At 41.9% G+C, this 19,768-nt stretch overlaps 1 long non-coding RNA gene across 2 annotated transcripts; it reads right to left on the minus strand.

The window, feature by feature from the left end:
• Positions 1 to 4,355: 4,355 nt before the first annotated feature.
• On the minus strand, positions 4,356 to 11,284 carry LOC146833233 (uncharacterized). 2 transcript variants are annotated; one of them, XR_014960547.1, is made up of 4 exons: positions 11,205 to 11,284; positions 10,415 to 10,441; positions 10,164 to 10,226; positions 4,356 to 4,414 (listed from the first exon to the last, which is right to left on the minus strand). It is a non-coding gene; the product is annotated as an uncharacterized LOC146833233 (long non-coding RNA). The 2 variants fall into 2 exon arrangements; XR_014960546.1 differs by lacking the exon at positions 4,356 to 4,414 and having other exon boundaries at positions 9,052 to 10,226; positions 11,205 to 11,280.
• Positions 11,285 to 19,768: the final 8,484 nt, after the last annotated feature.

Raw genomic sequence — 19,768 nt, forward strand, 5'->3', positions numbered from 1 at the left:
TCCACTCTATAGCACTGCACTGTATGCCACTGTATGCCACTCCACTCTATATCACTCTACTCTATGCCCCTCCATTGTGCACCATTGTACTCCACTCTACACCACTCTATTATACTCCACTCTACTTCATTCTACTACACGACATTCAACTCTACTCCAGGACCCTTCAATTAACTCCACTCCAAGCCACTCCAAGCCACTCCACACCACTTCACTCCACTCTACTCCACTTGTCGCAACTCTACTCTATGACACTCCACCCACTGTCATCTAAACCAATAACTTTTAACCATGCAGAATAGAAGCCACACTGGTGTACAACATGGGTAAAACACATTGGCAAGGCTCTCTCAAAATGTTTTTTTTGGGGCCGAGCCCCTGACATGTATAACATTCCCATGCATTTATATTTTTTATTCTGAAATGTATTTATTTATTTATTTACAGAGAAGAAAAGTATGCATTCCCTCCATCTCTCATATTTGAAACTCTGCTTTCTCTAATCAAGAACATCATGCCTACTAGTTCTGAGATGGGTGATTAATACATGTGCCTCCCTTGTCTGCCTTTTCCTGGTGTATTATTACTATCCTTTGATTCAGCATGGTGTTTTTTCTCCAGCATTTCAATGGGTGTAAGTTAATCCCCTTTTCAAAAAGGTGTTTAGATAGTTTAATGTCAGGTGGACTACAGGATAGTTACTATTCTGCCAGCATCATAGGCTGTGCTGAAGAGGAAGACTGTTCTTCAGACTCAGGAGCATCATGATGTTCAACAGCTCCTTCACCTGCTGCAGTCAGATTTATTTGCTTAACCGAGGAACCGAAACTTCACTGGTGGAAGTTATGGAATATAATATGAACAACACAGACAGATCTGTGGGCTTGCACTCCTTAACTTGCCCGCAGCCTTCAGTTCTGTGCAAATTGAGAGTCTACTGTTCCAACCAGAGAAATAAGGTAAATGGCCTCTTAGTCCTCTCGACTGATCCATTTATTTCTTTTGCTTTGGTCCAAACAGTAGATCCTGAAAACGTCTAGTCGCCTGCCTCTAGCATCACCTTCAGGGTCTCATCCTACTTACCCACTCATGTTACATCTGCGTTGTAGGAAAGTGGGCTTCTGTTGCAGACTCTGATGCATCTTTGGCTGAGTGTGCACTCGGTTCCTGTTAACCAGGTTCCCAGTGCTTATGTTCTTTCCAAAACTGTACCTTTGTTTCCACAATTGTCAGACCTCTGTCCCACATATAAGTCCCTTGTAAAAGGTATCAGTGGTACAAGGGGCCTTGTGACCAGAGAGGGTCTCTATGGGCTGAAGCATTTACTATGCCACCCCAAGAGACCCCTCACCAAACACAGGCATACTGCTATAGCAGACTATGTTTTTTGGTTCAGATAAAAGTGAAGAGTCAACCTGGCACACATCCCTGTGTGCCAGACCTACCATCACTGCAAGAAGCATAGGTAAGTCACCCCTACAGCAGGCCTTACAGCCCTATGGCAGGGTGCACTATACCTCATGTGAGGGTATAACTGCATGAGCAGATATGCCCCTATAGTGTTTAAGTCCATTCTTAGACACTATAAGTGCACAGTGAAGCCATACCGAGTACACAGGCTTGAGCTTGTCACTAAGAGTTCCACAGCTCCATGATGGCTTCACTGAATTCCACGATGTTTGCTACCAAACATCCCAGCTTAATAAACCCATACTGATGCCAGTGTTGGATCTATTAAGAAATGCACCCCGAGGTCACCTCAGGGATGCTCCCTGAAGTCCTACCAATTTGCTAGTGTGTGCCTGACTAGTCCCCACCAGCCTGCTTCCTCTAGACATGTTTCTGACCCCCTGAGGTGGGAGCCTTTTGCTCTTGTGGGTCAGAAACAAAGCCTGCTCTGGGTGGAGGTGCTTCACACCTACCCCCAAGCAGGAACAGCACAGAAAGGCTGTGAGCCTCAAAGGCTTCCCGTCCGATGTTATGCTGACCAGGGCCTCTCCTGCTAGTACAGATACTCCCCCCCCCCAACTAAGTCCCATTTTTAGCAGCAAGGTCAGTGGGAAAATCGGTAAGCAAGAGAGGTGTATCCCTTCTCAGCCAGGCCCACCCCTAAGGTGCCCTGAGCTAAAGTGACCCCCTTCTTTCAGAATCCTCCATATTGTTTTGGAGAATTCTAGTAAATACAGTAAGGGATATGCCCCCTCCCCAGAGGGAGTGGACATACAAAGGTTGCAGGCACCCTAAAGGTAACTAGCCCATTGGCTACTATCATCTCACCCCTCTAATGCCTCTAACGTTAGTACTTAGGGGCACCCCTGAACCTTAAACCTCAGATTACCGATGACCTACAAAGAAGAGGACAAAGAAGAGCTGATCTCTGCACGACAAGAAGCTCCAGCCACCTACTTGGTCCCAGCCCTGCCAGCCTGTCTGCGAACTTTGAACTTTGCTGCTCCCACAACTCGCCCCGCAGACCGGCAACCCCCAAAACCCTGGGAGGACTGCCTGCCTTTCATAAAGACTCCTGATCTACTGTGAACAGCAGACCTGTTTTAAAATAAAACCAACTTTAAAGACCAAAGCTCTGCCTGCACAACTGAGAAACCCACTACCTCTGCACCCGACACCCATGGCCCGAGTTCCAGTAGCCCACTGGTCTAGCAAAAGTTACCCAGGATTTCTGAGCAAGAGTCCACCATGGGCTGACCCCTGCCGGACTCCACATCAATGCCTGCAGCCTATGCACGACGACCCCCACTAACCGTGACCTGCATCGGTAAGCTGTTTCCCAGAGCTAAATGACACCCCTGCATCCGGAGCCCCTGGGCCCTGAGGAGATCAACCGACAGTGTCCTGACACTCCAGCACATCCCAACGTACCTATGCAGCTGTATGTCTCCTTCGATCGGTCTCCTGGCCTGCAGCCTTTTTTCAATTTCGAGATTCCTCATTGGTTTGCATTCGGTGTCCGACGCTATGTTGGCACTCTGCACCTGGCTGCCCCTGTGCTGCTGGAGGTGTAAGTTTGGTGCTGCCTTGTAGCCCCCCATGTGCTTAACTTAACCCCCAGGGACTGGGTTACCAAACTGTGCTGCTTACCTGTAAGTAGTAACCACTTTGACTGCCAAGACAGGCACCAGATACCGAGTTTAACCTCTGCACCCGGCCGCCCCAGTGCAGCTGAGCCTTACCTGATACTGATTCTTTATCCAGAAACTCAATATCGTAAATCGGTACTTACCAGCATTTTGCTGATTGTGCTTCCTCCCATAGGATAACATTGTGTTGTTGAAGAATGTGGTGCCCACCAACAAAGTATCTTTGGTTCTATAAAATAAATATACTGAAAGTATTATTTTTACAAACCATTGTTCTCGGATTTAGTCACTGAGTCTGTGTATCATTTATTGCTACTGTGTGTCCAACAAATCCTTAGCACTGCCCTCTGATAAGCCTAACTGCTCGCCCATGTACAAAGCCTAAATAGCTATTCAGTAACTTGTTACCAAAGTGCAATTTGGGTTTTGGGATTTGGTATTAGGAAGGGGAGTGTTAAGGGCATCCCTTCCTAATAGGTACTCGCTGTGCCTTGTACGAATGTTTTCGAGCCGAAATGTGGTCTCAAAACATTTGCTTTTTACTGCCAATTTCAATGAAATGGTAACCCATTCGCAAACGGAAAGGGCCATGGGACCCCATCCCCTTTGTGAATGCATGTGAAAACATTTTTAAAGCAGGCAGTGCACTCTTAAAAAATGAAACTGAAATATTTAACTTTTTTATTTGAAACGCATCCTGTTTTCCTTTAAGGAAAACAGGCTGCATTTAAAAAAAACAAATGTTTTATAATTTAAAAGCAAACACAAACATGGTCGTCTGCTGTTTCCAGCACTCCACTATCCCTGTGTTTTCGTGATTCCCAATGGGTTGCGAATTGCTATACTAATAGCTAGCCCAAGGAAATAGAGTGAGAAACTGACCATTTTAAACATTGATCAAACTCTATATGATTACGAGAAGCATATTTTAGCGTATTTGACAATATCTACAGGCTACTTACATATTTTAAGAAAGGGGAATTTGCGATTTGACAGATAAAAAGCTGTTTATACAGATTTAATTCCAAACCACTTTAGAAGTAGTCTTAGCAGTTATTTCAAGTCGAGGATCCTTTTTGCCAATTCTCTGAAAATCCCTTCTGTGAAATGACAATGAGCATATAAAACATTTTAAATTCCATCTTCAGAAAGACTGTACTGCCTGACTGGTGACCAAACAGGTGGTTTCAATCTGCTCATAAGGACGTTGCAACAAATGTCCAGGATCCAGAAAAGTAAACTTAGTGGGTAACGCACCTGATTTCAGGATGTATGACCGGCAAGTCTCGGGTTTTATTCTTAATGCAGCTTCCATTCTGTTGTAAATCAAAATAAAACAGCCGCTGTTAACACACCACATCAGCAGTTCTCATATGAGATTACTACATCCATCCAGAAAGTCACATGGTCTAAAGACCTGGTAAAATAAGTGTTTGCCTTAAAATGCCATTGTAATGAATGCTGTTCTAGCACTCCCAGGATATTAGCATTCTTTAAAGCATGGAGTGTGAGGCTGAAGGGTATGTCCTGCAAAGAAAGAGTGTATCGTAGTAGCATATGTTATAATAACAACAATCAATGTTTCAATTCTGTTATAAAGCCCCAAAAACAAATGGTGAAATCGATTAAAATATAAATGCTGTTTTTTAAATTCCTGCAGGGACAATTTGCATTATAAAATGCAAAATATGTTACAAATTTCTCCAAATGTCCTTTGAGAAGAATGGCCATATTCCCTATAATGGTTTTATGGCATAATGGCAATTTGTCTGGCCTGGGTAGAGACAGGGACAATCTTGAATGGGGCAGTAAAGACACACCAGGCAGACAACATGGTTACCAGTTTGTCATTGTAACACTGAAACTAGTAGCGAAGAAAGTAACATTTTGATTGTGCATCACTGTTGCATTGGAACCTATTATACACTATATCAGAATTATGCTACGTTTGATGGACCCAGGCTACATTTGACAGCAGTATAAGGTTTTACAAGCATGTTGCAGCCAAGCTACCCTAGCTTGAAGAGGTAGGACAAAGTGATGCGATGCCTATTTAAGGGTAATGTGGGCGTGCTGTGTCTGCACAGACACCATTCTAGCAACAACAAAAACAAGCATTGGCATAGCCAATGGGTCTCGCCTTTGGGACCTTCAAAGTGTTTAGCCATGCAACAGTTGCATAACTAAATACTTATAAGGTCCCAAAAGCGAGACCTATTGGCTATGCCAAGCGGCCGTGCGGCCGCGAAAGTGAAAGTAAATCGCGGTAAAGCGTGGCACGCGCGCCCGCACACATGCACTGTAGCTCTAGGCTGGCCTGATTGCACTTTTTGGAGCCCTCTCAATAAGTCTCGCCAGATCAGCGCATGCGCTGGGTCAGGCGAGACCTAACAAGGCATACATTACAGCAAATTCTACATCTATTTTACAAGGCACTGAACCTGATCATAGAGGGGTTTGCTTTAGGCGGATCTCGTTAGGCATAAACAATATATTCAGGCTTCACCGAGTCGAGCTTTCTCTCAGTCTACCCACAGGTCAGGCGGAATGATATGCATCAGGTGAAAATTCTCTATCACCAACGAACGAGAGCCACAATCTTTCATTTCTTCCCAATTTCTTCTAAAGTTGTCTCCAGCTCTGTTTTTAGGGTGTACGGGCACCTAATAAATATATTGAAAACCTATTTGTGAAAGATATGAGTTGAACTGTTACTTAGAAAGTGCACCGGAAGTGTTGGACTGAAAATGCGTCTGATCGACTATTCTAGCATTGTGCGGTTTAAATTAGCATTTGCGGCACCATTTTATATTCAGCCGCCATTTTATATGATGATTGAAACTAACTTCTGTCTCACTTTGTCTGCCTCAGCAAAAAGCAGCCTCAATATTTATTTTGTATTTCTCAAAGGATGAGCTTTGTTGCACTAATGAATAGATCTCTGTATTAATGCATTCTTTACTTGTTAGATAGGCCTGTTCTCATACTTACAGTGGCGGGCACCGGCAGAGTAACCTATGAAGCTAAGATAGCATGTACCCGGTCCCAGGAGTGTAGCTCCTCCTTCTGTGCCTCCTTTGTTCGCAAGCTCTAACTGGAAATTTCCAGTTCTGGGCGGATCTTTTGGGTATTGGAAATGTATAATATGTGTTACCATGTTGGTGGGGGTCAGTCACTCTGCAGCAATCTGAGGAGGCTGGTCAGACCGGACTCCGCTTGAGCGCATACTAATCAAATAACTTTGGTTTGTATTCTCTACTGTCTGACCCGACTCTTCATTTGTATGGAAGGCTGAGAGGTGGTCGAGAGTGACCCGGGTGACCCTAATCGGGTCACTTCCTTCAGAAGGACCTACAGCATCTTGACGCAGAACTGACTAACGACATCAGAAAAAATATGAAGATGATCAATAAAACAGATTACGTTGAAGAGTCTTCCTAAACACAAAATAGCCCTCTATTTTCCACAGGACAATTTGGAGGACATTCCAAACAAAAGAGGAGCACCCCATCTAGTCCCCACTGGGCCGTTCTAAATATGGGGTTCTTGTAGAAAGAGGGAAAAGCCACATCGAAGGAATTTTTTAGGCTTGAAAGCAAATATATAAACAGCATGGGGATTCTCATTATAGGGTCTATGGGCAAAGTCGAGAGCCTTATAACAAATCCTATGCACCTTAATGGATATCATCACGTATGAAGCACAGAGGCAGATTTGGAAACGGAGACCATGGTTTTTGTTATGGGATTTTGGCTTTCATTATTGCACATGGTAGTTACTGCTGAGCTGGCGTTGGATATTTAATGGGGAACATAATTTACTTCCCCTGAGTTCCCCAGCTCAGAATGAAGCTTAGCCTGTGGAATCAGTGTTTACCACACTTATTTCTGCATGTTTTGCATTTATTTGCAGGCTGCAGTGATTTTAGTATGTTAGGTTTTCTTACCAGTGAAATCTGGTTTGTTGTTCCCAGAGCTAGTAAATGCCACAGCAGGAGCACTAGACCTCTTATAATTGTGTGCTCTGGAATTCCACAGCAGAATCACACTCTGCACCTAATCGTGGCCGCCAAGCGCCTTGCAAACAGACTGATCAGGCAAAGAAACTGACACCATGAGGCACGAGAAGCAACGAAAAAACAGACAAAGCATCCTCTACCTGTAAATGTCTTTTGGGTGACCTCATGGCTAAAGGGGCTGTGTTCTATTAGGACTACGTTCAAAATCTTTCTTATTAATTATAATCAATCAATCAATCAATGAAAACTTTATTCGGATCATTACAATCCATAAAAGTACAGAAGAAAAACAAAACATTTATAAAATCATACAATTAAACAATAAAATGCAGTTTTGCACATAAGGGGTAAACCATATTACTTTAGGACATTGTTAACCGGGCACGAACCACAGTTTTTAGAAAAGAGCTCACGCGAAAGACAAGTTCATCGTCATCCAGGGACAAAATCATTGAAAATGCAAGTTCCAGGCTAAGGGGTTTTAGTTTTTTAAAATACGGGGATAAAAACCATTTAATATACTTCATATAAAATTTACAAAAAAATAAGAAATGTAAAATTGTTTGCCTACTCTGAGAGTCACAAGGGCATGGCTCAACACATTGGTCATTAAAATTCCATAAAGGAAAGCTAAGTGCATATTTAATAGTGCCTGCCCTAAGGCGAAATATAAGGCCACGCTCCCAATGGCTCAACGGGAGAGTTAAATAACTGGGTGTCGGATAAATTGTAGGATTACGGGCTAGGTATCCACGGACACTGGGTTTCAAAGACTCCCTTACTACCCTTTCAGCGTCAAATAACATATAGAGTGCTTTTTTAAGTTCACATTTGGTGGGGAGCACAGTGGTAGTTGGTTTTAGGAAGATATTTTCAAGGTTCACGCTGCGGAATACGCTAGACACCCCTGATAACCAGGGGATGGCCTGGCCCCTGTCACAGCGTAGACAATCCTCGATGATATCCCTAGTCAAAATGGCGGCAGGGTTTTTCCAAATCGCCAGCCAAAAAAGGGCTGGGCGTGCACGAATAAAATCCCCTATAAAATGCAACCCCAATTCCCTATGACATATAAAATGTGGGGAAGTGATGGGAACACATAGAAGTTTCCTACAAAATCTGTGTTCCTCGATAGTTAAATCGGAACAACTAGCAGTTCCCCAAACCTCAGCACCATAATTATAATAAAAGTTGTCATGCTTTAAAAAAATAAATAATAATAATACATTTAAAAAACAACCATACTAAAACAGATAATGCTCACATTCAGGTGCCTTTGGCTGAAAGTGATAAGAGATAGTCTCCTGTTCTGCGAATCCAAGAAAGAGGCAGTCAGCAAAACAATAAACAAGCCTTCTTGCTAGGATGCCTGCTACCAGTAATAAATATAAATGTGTGTAATTGGTTAATCAGCAAATCTAAAGGCTGCTTGGGAGCCGGTTTGTAGCTTTAATTGAGGTATTCCTTTGAGGCTTTATGGTAACAAAGGTTTATTCTTTTCAAAAGGTAATGTAAGGGTATAAGTTCACAGCTGCATTGTGGACTATGTCCTTCTAATGGAAACTTTATGACAAATTATTGCACTCTGATTCCATATTACTACAAATATATATATATTTTAACACTCTTGTTTTATCTTAAACTCTAGAGGCCCGAGGCACCAAATATCCATTGGCAAAAAGTTGTTGCAAATTGTGCACCACTTTTTGTGCAAATGAAAAAAAAATTGTGAACCAACCTATTTACTAATAGGTCTAATTAGAAAATTGCAAATCATAGTTTATCAAAATCTGACCTACCTCATCAATATTTATGAGGTAGGGCACAAATTGAAATTTAACATGATTAGATGCTGTCACAGTAATGGGTTTTGGCGTGCTGGGGTCAGTAGATCACCATGCCTGGGATCACATTTAAATAAAGTGAACTTTTTTTGAATGGAGCCTCTTTTTCTTTGTTTTTAACATTCACTTTTGCTAATATGTTACCATCCCAACTCAGGAGTCGGTAACTTTTCAATGTTTTGTGCCGGATTTCAGTTGCATGAGATACAATCCATACCAAATCGCAGTTTAGAAGAGATACCCTAAACATAAACACACCCTTTCCGAATAGTGATTCACTATACCTATCTAAATCTGACTTGTAATTTAATAACCTGTTAATAGATCACAAAATGGCTTTAGGACATTAAGAAAAAGCCATTTAGTGGTCGCAAACCTTTTTTTTGCAAATCGCAGGCTTTATGAAAAATGGCTTTTGATATCAGGCCTAAAATCTCTTTGCACATTTTGCTGCGGCCTATCTTGTACTGTGTGTAATACAATTTTACAATAATGGCATTTATGTTTACAGTGCTTTCAGTCACAAACCGGGACCTTTTAGTGCTTTAAATTGCATCACTATTTCATGGTGCACGAACTAGGATTTAGTTGTATGACTGGTTACACATACAGAGAGGATACAAAACAACATTATCCACGGGTCTATTCAGACACTCAGAACCACAAGAGACCTAGAAAAACAGTGAGCACTAACCTATATAACTCTAGCAGGTTACAAAAGAAAAAATCCTTTAAAAGGATGGATTCCCATCACTCACCAATGGTGACATGCTTCATCATCTGGGTCTCCTCCTAGTGTCACACTAGTGGCACTAAGGGCTGCAACCCTTTCAGAAAGAAAGGGGAGCTCGCGGATGTTTTTTTTTTAAGCTATACAAATTGTAGCGATAAAACACGCTATAATTGGACCTACAGATGTGGGCAATTGATTCATGTGGGAGTGATCAGTGTAGTGCAAAATAATACAAGATGGTGAGTTAAAATTGAACGATGAGAGAAAAACTTTTATTGATATCTCTCAAAGCTCAAGCTTAAAAACAGTGCAATCGACAGTTTTCAACAAATGACTGTCTATGTATGGAAAAGAGAGGGTCAACAAGTTTCAGCAGAAAAGGACATATTTATCCTATGCCTTCTTCAGGACCACAAAATTATTGCTACTGCAACGTGAAATAAATATGAAAAGGTTGGAACAAATACAACCTCGTCACCTGTGATCAGGGATATATAGCAAGTCCTCTGCAAGTGACGGAATGCTGATAGCTTCTGCAAAAGAGTAGAATAACGATCAAAATGTAAAGGTTGGCACGATCTCAAACATAGGACTCTTTAGTTCAAAACATCAAAATTCTATATATAGTGATATATTCAATCATCATCTATAATTATGCAAATTCACAAATGCATGTTTTCCATGCTCACCCGTGATGCACAAGGAAAAGACCTCACCTCACCTGGCTCAGGAAGAAGGAGGCAACGCTCTATGAGAAAAAGTCAGAAAGAACAAGAAAAGTTCATGGTAACCTACTTTTCTCTTTACCCTAATTTGTCTCTTATATAGCAGGAGCACCGTGTACACAAACACAACACAGGCCTGACTTGAAAATTACAGAATATTATGAAAGCGTTGTAAAAGCTGACTTATACAATGGTATCCGAAATTAACCCCTGATCTATACTAGGGATTCAAAATCTTGTTATTTTAGAGTTAGAGCATATACTGTCCGACATGACACTTTACACGGACAGGACTTACTCTGACTCACATTCTCTTTGTCAATAATCAAAAATTACCAATGTCTCCACGTGTAATTTCATGGTTGAAGCTTCAAGCTAATAGATCATAAACCTGACCCAGCCCATTTAATAGTGGACTCACAGACTGCATGGCCCAATACGGGTCTTTGCTCAAACTATAATGCTGCCTGACCTGGCAGACCCCAGCTTGATAGTGCACTTGGCGCATCGCTGCCTGTTGGGGAGCACGAATATGGAGCTATTTACAGTCTCCTTCCTACTCGTGGCTACAAATCTAATCATACACCTCGCGGCTGGCCTGGGCTACGTAGTAATGTGCGCTTCACCTCGTGTTTCAGGAGCCAAGCGGCACATGTAACCGTGATCACTCACACGGAATACCAGAAATCCTCCCTCAACACCTAAATAGCTTTCCTTATGTGATGTCACCAAACTGGTCAACCGGGAGTTTCGCACTATATCTGTATGCCAAACTTGAACGCTCACCTGTCCGTCTGTACCTCTGGCGGTTCGTTGAGCTGTCTGGGGAGGTACCAACCGTCGGGAGCCGCCATCTTAAAAAGACCCATAGACTAGCTACGTCATTCGCAATGTTTATGGCCCGCCCGAGTCAGCCAGGGCTAACACGCTAGGCAGTATGGGGATTGTAGTTCTAAAACCGGCATTCTGAATGTGAAACTATGACAGAAAAGACGGAAAAAAGAAGACATATTTTTTTTTAAAAGACATGTTTTTCGAAAAAAGACTGATGGTTTGCTCCTTTATTTTGGGATGACTGGCATTATTATCTCTAAATATACCAACTTATTTCGGCTGGCTAGATATGTCATATGACTCGACCAAGGCTATGCACATTAGGAATCATGGGAATTATAATCCCAACAAAAGCAGTGTATTGAACAAAAAACAAACAATGCGCAAAAAAAAGGGTTTAAGTTTCAAAAAGAGACTCATGAAAGAATAGTTGGTGCCTCTTTGATCTCAAAAACATCTTTATGTCTGCGTGTCTATAACAAGGAGAAACGCTACTTCATGGTTTGGAAATGTCTTCAGCATGTATGTCTATGCTGACCAATAATGTTAGGAAATCATGTTTTTGCGTGTTAAAGTGTACTCATCTCACATATGGATGTAACTCATAGCTTGAGGCAATATATAGCCCCTCTCTCACCACATCCATTGTGGGACCCCACTTTCCTTCTTTCAAGACTGAGCATCTAGCTGCAAACACCGGGTTCAGATTACAATAATACCCAAGGTATTGTATCATTCAGTCGTAATTTATCACTCTGTAATTTAAAAACCCATTTCAGTTCTTTAACCAATAGGAACTTGGAGATGTCTGTGATATGTTCAGGAATGAATGGTTGTTCTAATACAGTCCATCTAAAATTATCCGGTCGGTGGTTCACTTCAAGGAAGTGACTAGTCAATCTTGTCGCCCGCTTCTTACTTCTCACCGTGCTCTTGTGTTCCAAAATTCTCAATTATACCCTACGGGTGGTCATGCCACCATATTTTAAGTTACATGGACATATGATGAGGTAAATGAGTTTGTCACTGTTACAGTTGGTAAACTTGTTTTGTACCCACGGTCTGTTAGTCCCTATGTCAACAATTTTGGATTGTTGTGTCTTGGGGCAGGCTACACAAGACCCACAAGGATAGTGGCCCTGAACATCCAGTCATACCCTATTTTTATGTACTACCCAAGTTGCATAATCCACAGAGGCCACCGCCTGGGCATCCTATTATTTCTGGACTAGGATCAGTCTTAGAACCTTTGTCCACTTTTGTGGATCATTTTCTGAGACCGATGCATCAGGAGAGATGGACAACCTCACGGTGTTGGTTAAGCATTTCTCCCACCCACAGACACAATAGCCTTCGATAAAGGCAGCTTGTCCCCACAACTCCAACCACAAATACACTACACCCTCTTCACCTTCTCTATCCTAGCAGCACTGTGTCAGCGCCATCCAACTTTGACAACTCTCACTGTCCTGATGTAGATGGAACCCTAGAGATGATCCAGGAACCACAATCCCGGAACGCCCACCTAGTGACAGTAACTAACCCAGGCAGATCCCAGAGGCTACGTAAGCGAACATCTTCAGAATGTTTTCTATGTTACTCTAAAGTAAGTGAAATCAGAGTTTAGAGTGGACAAAACATGGATAGTTTGGAGGCTGGCAATATTGAAGAGGACATGCAAACCCTAGAATCACCTCTGGAAAAGTTATGTTATCCAAGGAGAATAGTGCTGCCAGCAGTACGCATGGCTACCAGGGTACAGCGGGGTTGACTAAAATCGCCCTCCATGCATCACGGATATTAGAGGAAAAAATTGGGGGAATTGTTTTAAACCCTTAAGAGATATCACTGAACTGGTGGTCCAGAGATGTGCCAAACTCCACCCCTGAACACTGTACAGCCTACCTCTCATTCTCTGATAGAAGTTCACATTTGTGTCTTTGTTTACGGAATGGTTTTATCGAGGGCATACTAGGGCAGAGAGTGCCAGAGTGCTTTCCATTGATATAGAGCAAACAACTATGGCATCAAAGAAGCACACATGGCAGGTTTATACACAAGTTGTCTAAAATAATGTTAAATAACATATAGTAAGGAGACAAGATCCATAGACAGGTATATACATAGTTTACGTACTAGATAGACACTCAGTAGTAGAGCATGTACTAGTTCTAGTGCGTCTGTGCTCCTGTCATCACTGTGTTGCTCTTTCTCGCTGTGTGCTTCTGTGCCCCGTGTTGCTTTCCCATGTGTGCATCTCTTCCTCTCCAATGTTATTTCCATAACCTGTATTGCTTCCCTCCCACCCTTGTCCTCTGTTTTGGGAAGTGCACTTTAAGAAGTTGTACTGCTGCACAGGGGACATGGATACTTCTGTCTGCAGCAACACTGGTGCACAGATTGTTTTTAATAGAGGTGAAGTTTTGGAGGGCATACAGGGTATTACAGGCGGAAAAGCTCCCGGCCCGGATGGGATTCCCCCTGATTTATTTAAATCTGATCCTAGTTTTTGGGCACCCATTCTAGAGTCTGTTTTTAATGCAGCTGCAAAAGAAGGATGCCCACGATCATGGGGTGTCTCCACAATTGTCCCGGTTTTTAAAAAGGGTGACAGGGGTAGCCCACACTGCTATCGACCTATTTCTTTAATAGACTCTATGGTCAAGATTGTAGGAAGAATTGTACTGCAAAGATTGTTAGAGTGGGTGGAGGAAAAGAATATTATGTCTCCCTCGCAGTACGGATTTTGTAAAGGCCGATCGACAATTACTCAATGCCTTAACCTCTTCCTGATCTTAAGCAAATATACCATAATACAGAAAGGTACCATTCATCTTGCCTTTATGGACTTGTCTTCCGCGTTTGACTGTGTCAACCGGGGAAAGCTGTGGCAGTCCATGAGGTTGAAAGGGGTTGATAGCGGTTTGGTTGATTTTTTGGTTGCCCTACACTGCAACACCAGTGCCAATGTGAGATATTCCCTGGATTTGAGTGTATCAAACAATTTTAGAATTGGAAAGGGTGTCCGGCAGGGTTGTATCTTGGCCCCCTTTCTTTTTAACTTCTATATTAATGACCTAGATGGTGTGTTACAGGATGTTCGTGCTGACTGCCCAAGAGTTGGCAGGCGTGGAATTCCAATACTTCTTTATGCAGATGATGCAGTACTTATATCTAGAACAGAGAGGGGTCTTCAATCATTGTTAACAGCGTTTAATACATTCATGAGAGATAGAGACCTCTTGGTAAATAATACTAAATCTTTTGTATTACAAATTGGTCAGCAACCAAAAAAACCCTTCCCTTTTAGGATTGGTGAAGAAATAATCCCTCTAACTAAAACATTTTCTTATTTAGGAGTCCATTTTGATACAAAATTAAATTGGGAACCTCATCTTGCAAAGAAAAAAGGTGAAATGGTGAGGGTTAACGCATCAATATTTAATTTTGCCACTAAACTGGGGAAAAAGCCAATTTGTGCTATGTTGAAATTGTACAATGCTAAGTCTGTGGCAACTGTATCTTTTGGTAGTGAAATTTGGGGGTATGTCAAAGGAGAGCAATTACAGATTGCTGAAAATCGATTTATGAAGCGTCTTCTGTGTGTCCCCCCTGGTACGGCTAACTTCGCTGTACACGAGGAGTTGGGGTCTCAATATCTATGTGATTTGCTTTCCTTACGCCCTTTGATGTTTTGGCTTAAAATTTGGCTAAATGAGAACATACCCCTAACTCATTTAATCATCAAGGACTTCTTGTTGCTGGACAAAGCACTGAGCTCTCCTTGGCTAAGCTACCTAAAATCAAATTTCGATAAACTTGGTCGCCCTGAACTCTTTGCCAATCCACAATTAATTACAAGGGGAGATCTGGAGCTCATCAAACAAACATTTTTGATGGACAAGAGGATTATGAGAGAAGAAGTGGAGCTTCAGAAACTAAGTGTGAGAAAGTTTGTTATGCTTAAGACTACTGCGGCCATCGAACCATACTTGGAAGGGTCATTGTCTTCACATGAGAAATTTTTACTGACCAGATTTAGGTTCAACCAGTTCCATCACCTGCTTATTCGACCTAAGTGTGCTATTTTTAATAAATTGGCAGCGCCCTGCGGCTGCGACGGAAAGTCTCCGCAGGATATGCTGCATTTTATCTTTTTATGTAAATTTTATGAATTTCCACGCAAACAATATTTAGTGACTCTTTTAAAAAAACTTGGTTTTAAACAAATCAGACCGGCACTTTTGTACTTGCAGCTTTTGCACAGTGACAGTATTCTCCAAATTAAGGAGTTTTTAAAACTATGTATTAGATTGAGAAACTGCCTGGATCAGTGAAACCATGTCCCACGTTTGTGATCATACTTTCTAAGTATTCTCTTCCTGCACTTGCATATTATGAAATGGTTGGTGTTTTTGTGATAATGTATTGTATATTTTATGTGTCTTTTATGGTTAGCAAATAACCGAAATAAAGCTTTTGACTTGACTTGACTTGTCCTCTGTTTTGCTTCCCTGCCTGGATGCTGGCCCACATCTCCCATTTTGGTTCCACGCCCCTCTCCAGCATTTCTTTTTCTTTTTCGTTATTGATACAACTCGGACTGGAAATAGAAAAAACGCACACACATCATTTTGTAGGTGCGCGTGTGCATTGTGCGTGCCCTTACATAATGACATGCCCATCTGCCTCAAAAGATTTAAAAAAAAATATTATTCAGCCATACTGTACAGAATCAGGGATGTGAGAAATGGGCCCCTTCCCTGGGCAAGGCAGGAAGTGTTATAAAGAAGCATTGGCAAAGCCAATAGGTCTCGTCTTTGTGACAGCTATTGCTTTGTCAATGTCTTTTAGCCATGTTGTACAGTAGCGCTGCTGCTGTGAAGCATGGCTGAAGGTAGAAAAAGCACTATGACATGATGTCACAGAGGTTTTATTTTTAGTGGGATGGAAGGGTGTAAGCAACAGCGCAGGACGGGGACGTGGCAAGCAATAACAGGGGAGTCGCGTGGGGGATGGGAAATGCAAGCAAGACCATGGGAGGTGGTGGGGGAATGGTGCAAGCATGAACATGGAAAGCAACAAAGTGCGATGGGTGGGAGGGAGGGGCGCAAGCAACAAAGCGGGAGGGCAGCAAACAGCAATACAAGAGGTGTGGAGGGATGGGGCAAGTAACAATGTGATAGTGGACAGGAGGGAAGTGGCAAGCACCGATGGGGCAAGCAACAACGCGGAAGGGCCGAGAGCAAAGAAAAGAAAAAAAGAACCTCTGAAAGTACAAGCAGTGGAAGGACACACACTGGGAAAGGAAGCTCCTGGTGAGGGACAAACAGACGAAGAGGAAGTGTAGCTGGCACATGCAAACCAAAGAGAAGTAAATAAATGAGAGTTACATTAGCCCTTCATCCGTAGGAAAAAAGGGGACTTTGTCAGGGCCAATACTACCATCTTTAATTTTGCATCTAGGCTGGGCACCGGACCTATTGGGGCCCTCTTGAAGATCTACAAGGCCAAGTGCATTACCAAGGTGGCTTATGGTAGCAGGATATGGGCTTACAAGGAGCACGAGGAACTCCAAGTCGTTGAAAATACTTTTAAAAAACGTCTTTTATGTCTACCGCAGTGTATCCCCTCTATTATAGTCCATGAAGAACTGGGTTCAGCTTTTCCTTCTGCTCTGTTATCTTACCATTCCCTATCTTTGTGCATGAATTTATGGCTTAGGGAGGGAATCGCACTAAGTAAGGCTATTTTAACTGACTGCCTTTCCCTGGATCACTTTTATCGTATTCCCTGGCTTAAGTATGTAAGGGATTGCCTTGTGGACTTGAGAAGGACTGATTTATTGACCAACCCAGAGAATATGTGCAGAGGAGACCTGTGTTGGCTGAAAGAGAACCTATTTAAATAAACGGCAGATGGATAGGGAAGCAGAGGAATTGAAGTAGCCCAGTGTGCGTGGGTATTTCCCTTTGAAAACCGAGCCATCAACAGAGCCCTATTTTCTACAGCTCAAAAGTTCCCACAATAGATTTTTACTGAACAGGTTCCGTCTGGACCTTTTTCAGTACCTCCTGGTCATTTGAGATGTCATCAGTGATGTCATCAGTGATGTCACTGACCATGTCATGAATGATGCAATATGTGACATCATCAGCAGTGCATTGCGGGCGCGCGAGTTAAAGTTGGCAGACCTAACTATAACGGAGAATTTCTATGGTTTTGTACGAGTGAAATGGCCAGCTAACTATAACCTATGTTTTTTTCGTGAATTTTTAAGGTTGTTTAAATGCTAATTTCTAACTATAATGTCTCTGAAACCTATGGTTTTTTCAGTGAATTTCAAAGCTTTTTTAAATACTAATTTCTAACTATAACGTCTCTGAAACCTATGTTTTTTTTCAGTGAATTTCAAAGGTTTTTTAAATGCTAATTTTTAAGTGTGATAGTAGTTATACCTATTTTTTTGTACTGATTTTCTACAGTTTTTTAACTGTTTATTTATAAATATTTTATTCCTTAAATAACATTATATATTCTTCTGAAAATTGCAAAAAAACATTTTTTAAACAATTCAAACTGAAATATTGATTAATTTTTTTGTTTTCATTTTTTATTTGAATATATTGATATTATTTTCTTTAAAAAAAAACAATTTTTTTTTCGGAGACGCCCACCCAAAGCGTAGACATCACGGTGGGTGCGCGGATTCTAGCTGCCATTTTTGAAAAGTCGTGAAGGATCCACGTACGGTGTGCGACGGCTGCGTGTTTTTTGTTACATCAGATATATTTAATATTACGTGATGTGCGCGATTGGTATGCGACCAGTCCGCGACTCCTGCTCCCACACATTCGCGACACATGCGCGTTACGGTACGAGATGCTTGCACGGTGGCGGGTCCCACGTTACGTCATATACGTGCTCGGGCGCGCTGGGTGCGCGACTCCCGCAAACAAAATGTATGTTCTAAAATGATATGTATGTGTCTTTAATATACATATTAGGCCAAGAGATTATCTAAAATATTCATAAAAATAATATATTTGTACTTATAATAAACTTATATTATATTTAAATATATTTTCGCAAAGTCGGGTGCGTGCTTTGTGAGCGCAGAGTGCGCGTGTCCCATGTGACCTAAAAAAAAAAGATTTCATTGGTTCATAACATTTCTCACTGTAACTATTGAAGGACCCCACCCATTTTAATCATTCTTGTAGGAGCATCTTTAGAGAGACATCTCTTTTCCTACAAGAACCCTTTTGCTTGTTTTATTTGGTGTTTTTCAAAAAATATCAAAGAAAATGGCATCTGGACAGCAGCAGGAGGAAGTATCTTCTGAAGAAGAATTCTTGCAGGAGGCACCACGTCCACAGAGGCCGGAATCTGTTGTGTGGAAATTCTTCACTTTTCCACCTGGAGAGAAGAAAGTAAATGTGAGAAAGGTGACGTGCAAAATTTGTGACCGAGTCCTGTCAAGAGGCAGTGAAAAAGAATACTCTTGTGGCACTGCTTCTATGTACAAGCATCTCCGGACCACACATCCTCTCAATCTTGCTCGGGAGGAAATGTGGCGATCTGCTTTGAACCCCTCACCTGCTGTGGCAAGTACGTCTGGAGTGTCCTCAGGATCACCTGCAATGGACATTAGGCCAGAATTTGCCTTTCTCGAGCAACACTGCGTGAAGTGTAAGAAACATATGCTTCGGTGAGCAGTCGGGGGATGCAGTTTGTGCTGCGCAACGCAACCATCGCTGTTAATGTTTTTTTGTTTTGTTTTTGGAATGATAAGTAATTCCAAAAGTTTACTTTTTTATTCATTCTTTTTTGTTCATTTTTTGAAAAAAACAACCCAAAAAATTCAAAATTGTTAAAAAAAAATACAAAAGAAAAAAAAGTTCTTATCAGAACTACCTTATCTGGTTAAAGAAAGAACTATAATTACAAGGAAATGTGTGAAAGTATGGTTGAATATATGTGTACAGCATGATTGACTGAAAGAATGCATTATTTGTGTATGGTGAATTTATTGGTGAAGATTTATGAGGAAGTACTGCAGCGTGACACTGCAAGCTCTTTAGCTGCACTGCACTGTGGCACTTCCGAAGTACAGGGATGTGACATATGTACATGAATATGTTGCAACTCTATGCTTCCCTCTGCACTGCTGCACAAACTGCAGCCATGTGGTGACACAGGCACCCTTGCACCATGGTGCAAGGATGTCTGTGTCGTGCGGAGATTGTTTTTGTGCAGGAAGGGACACCTTCCTGCACAAAAACAATCAGTAAAGGCATTTTCCTCTTTCAATGTATGCTGTGGAATGCAGCATGCATTGAAAGAGGAAACAATGAGGAGAAATGAAAACAATTCTCCTCGTTGCACCTTGCTACACCAACTCTAGGATGGCGCAGCATTCAGACACATCTCCAGATTTACGATTTCTCATAAATCTGGAGATGTGTCTTGTTCTATGGGTGTTGCGTGGGAACACCCACAGCAACACCTATGGA

Source organism: Triturus cristatus, chromosome 4_2 (genome assembly GCF_964204655.1).
Source record: "Triturus cristatus chromosome 4_2, aTriCri1.1, whole genome shotgun sequence".
Classification (NCBI taxonomy): domain Eukaryota; kingdom Metazoa; phylum Chordata; class Amphibia; order Caudata; family Salamandridae; genus Triturus; species Triturus cristatus.